This window comes from Octopus bimaculoides, chromosome 16 (assembly GCF_001194135.2).
Source record: "Octopus bimaculoides isolate UCB-OBI-ISO-001 chromosome 16, ASM119413v2, whole genome shotgun sequence".
NCBI lineage: Eukaryota > Metazoa > Mollusca > Cephalopoda > Octopoda > Octopodidae > Octopus > Octopus bimaculoides.
The window spans coordinates 29,305,886-29,309,931 of NC_068996.1; positions in this window are offsets into that span (position 1 = coordinate 29,305,886).

A 4,046-nucleotide genomic window follows, 5' to 3' on the forward strand; every position below is an offset into this window, starting at 1 on the left:
ACACACACACACACACACACACACACACACACACACACACACACACACACATATATATTTGCATTTTTACTTCTTTTATTTTATTTGATTTGTGTATACTTGTGGAATTAGTTAAAGGGGTAGATGGAGCTCCTAGGTTTAATAAAGTTGTGGGGAAGGCAAACTGTCTAGAAAAGTTAACTCCGAATTCAAATCCTTCACTGCTGTCTTGAAGTTAGCCTTTGGTTGGATAAAGACTAGGAGATGGACACTCTGGTATAAAACCACTGGAGAGGTTAAACTTCGGGATAATAAAACATGTAACCTCCATAATCAATCAGTCATCTTGCCTTGGTTTGTCACTAGATATCAGATTTTGTGGGAGGAGTGGGAGCTGTACATGTCGTACAAGCATGTAGCATTGATATTTAAATGTACAGATATCTCTTCAAGTCCCACAGCAATGGAATAGTGGTGATATGTGAAGGCTTAATGGGCTGGGAGTGCATAGTCATGAATCTGCACATGGGTGACTCAGGGCCCATCTAACATCGTTGCATTGTTGAAAGAACAGCAGCATGCCTCAGCATCTGAGCAGCCCTCTCTAGGGTATCACTGCTCACCCAGAAATCTGGGAAAGGTCTAGAAAAGGTAACCCAAACAAATGCCCGTTCTACCATCAAGCTGGTCAGCAACCTGCAGCTGAAAGCTGTTCACTACAGCAGGAGGAATACAAAGAGAATACATGCAAACAAGAAATATAGATTATGGGTAGGTGTATGGAATGTCAGGTCACTTCATAACCATGAAGGGTCAAGTAACCCTGAACGGCAAACTGGCATAATAGCCAAGGGTTTGACTTGGTATAATGTTGACATTGCTGCACTCTCTGAAACTTGGTTGAGTGATGAAGATCAGGTGACAGAAACAGGTTTTGTATACACTTTCTTTTGGAAGGGTAAACCAAAGGGTGAAAAACGAGTAGGGGGTGTTGGCTGTGCCATTCATACTGAGTTAACCCACAAAATAGAATAACCTAATGGTTCTAGTGATAGGATTATATACCTTTGAGCTCCTCTATCATGCAATCATTTTATGACTTATTTCTTTTTATGCTTCTACTCTTGATAGCAGCAGTGAATCTATTATGGCTTTCTATGAAGATCTCAGATCGGTTATGATTTCGATTCCAAATGCAGATAAGACCCTCCTTCTTGACAATTTTAATGCCTGTGTTGGATGTGATTACGAGACCTGGGATGCACTAGGGAGACATGGTTTGGACAAAATAGGCACTAATGGTTTCCATTTCCTTCAGCTCTGCTCTTCATCATCTGCAACGCTGTTTTTCATCAGAAGGATATCCATAAAGCTACTGCGATGCACCCAAAATCCAAACATGGGCATATTCTTGATTACCTTATCATCAGGAAATGAGAACTTCCAGATGTTTGCACTGTCCGAGTCATGCGAGGTGCAGAATGTGGGACTGACCATATACTTATACGCGGTAAATTGAAATGCCGCATCATGTGGAGAATAAGATCTGAAGGAATAAGTTCCTAAACGTATTGGTATGTTGAAATTAAGATACTCTAAAGTGCAGGCAAAACTGAGAAATGCTATTGGAGAAGTAGAATTTGATGGAACTTGGGCTCAGTTTAAGACACTATTTACAATGTTGGAGTTGAGGTTCTTGGTCTCAGCAACAGAAAACAGCGTGACAGGTTTGAAGAAGATGATCTACAGATCAATAAACTGCTTGAAGATAAAAATAAGTTGCACCAATAATACCTCGGTGCCCCAGATGAGGATAAAAAGCCCTTACTGCAATCTCTCAAAAGGATAAAATCATCACTCCAAAGAAAGATACAACAAATGAAAATGAAAAACAAATGGTAGTTGGATATTTCTGAAAATAATCCTGAAAGCATATAACAGTAAAGACCGGAAAACAGTATATCACTTGATTGGACAAGTGTTCGGTCCTCAGTCTTCATTTATGGTACCACTCAAGTCTAAATACAGCTACTTTCTCTTCAAGGATCGTGAAACATTGGACTGAGCACTTCACTGATCTCTTTTATAATCTTTCAGTTATTGATGAAAATGTCATTAGTAATCTGCCCCAAAAGGATATCATTCATGAGATGATGGAACATCCAACAATAGATGAGTTCTAAAAGACAATCAAAAAATTAAATACTGGGAAGGCATCAGGTCTTGACAGTATTCCTGTTGAAATTCTCCTCCATGGGGTAATAGGCTTGCTGTAGAGATCCACCATCAGACATCTGGTCGGGTACTCCTGTTCCTCAGGACTGGGTTGATACCATTTTAATTTCATTGTTCAAAGGAAAAAGATCCATATCCAAGTGTGACAATTACAGAGGTACAAGCCTGCTTGAAATAGTCGGTAAGAAATAGTCTGTCATCCCGAAGAGTCAGTGTGGTTTTAGATCAAGTCGTGGCACAATGGACATGATTTTTTCTGCTCGTCAACTCTAGGAGAAATGCATTGAACATCGCATGGTTCTTTGCCAGTTATTTGATGATTTAACAACAATCTTTGATACTGTTAATAGGACCGTTCTCGAGACCATTCTTGGTAAACGTGGATGTCCACCTCAATTTGTCAACCTGTTTAAGCAACCTCATAGTGATATGAAAGCTTGTCTTAACTTCAATGAGTCACTATCGGAACCAATTTCCATCAATAACGGAGTTAAACAAGGTGATATTGTGCTGCTCCAACACTTTTTCCATATATTTTGTGGTAACTATCTTGTGTGCTTTCCAAGACAGTGATATCAGCATCTATATTCGCTTCAGAACCACAGGTAATGTCTTTGATGTTAAATGCTTTACTGCAGAGTTGAAGACATTCCAGGCCTTTGTTCAAGAACTATTTTATACTGATGATGTAGTTCTCGTTGCTCACACCAAGGAGAACATGCAGGCTATATTGGATCTCTTCTCTAGAGCTTGTATTGCTTTTGGACTTACTATCAGTCTGTAGTGACGCCTTTATAGCAGACAACATTTTCGGAGTTTCTATCCACGCATGCGCAGGGACTAGTTCCGGTAGGAATACAGGAAGAGTCTCATGCGCATGCGTAGTCATCGATATCCAAGGTTCGCGCGGATTTTCATTCTCTTTCTCGCTGGCCGACGAAGGGCCTAGACGTCGTCAACAGCTCTCTCCAACATTCCAACTCTGGAGCTAGACAAATAACCACGCAACATCATTGATGGCGTCTCAGTAACCAAAGGGCGAAGTGCTGCTGAATTCTATTGTAATAAATATTGTGTTTATAGTTCAGAATCTGCGTTCCGTTGTTTCTTCGAGAAGTTAATGTACGGAAGCGGAGTACACCTAATGGTGCATAACCACTTCCCTACAATTAGTGACCCCCGACGTGATTCGGTTCAACCAATTTCCTACAATTGGTGACCCCAAATAAAGAACAACTGCAGCCGAAAATCTGAACTACCGACCGATAATACTACACGAGCCGTCACCTGTCTCTCAACATGCTCATCACAGATAGAGAATGCACACACACTCACTTGCATCAGCTTATTCCACAGCTGCAGGACTTTCTCTTGGTCATCACACGGTACTTTGCAAATTGATACCCCGAGCTAAAAGATCTACAGACCTCGTTTCAACAGCCATTGAATTTGTATGCTTTGCGACGTTCAACTTCAGGATTGCCTCTACATTCTCATCCAGCACAAGTGAAAAGCTAAGTAAATTTTCCTACGTTAAAGTTTTTCATTTTGTCAATGACTTCCAGAGCCTATAACCAAAGACTTCTTTGCGGCTGAGACCTTTGTGGTTTTTCACACAAAAAACTTCACAGTTATTTCATCCTAACAACTTTTTGAGCAGTTTCCTACATGTTTCACGAGACGTCAATTCATTCTTACACAGCGTCCTCTACTTGCTGAAAATAGCAGTAAAATGCACAGTTACATTTCAGTGAGTACATAACATTTGTTGATGCTTACTTGTTCCCAGTTCAGCATTTTTCGTCACCTCTCCGTTTCTCTCGGCCGGAGAA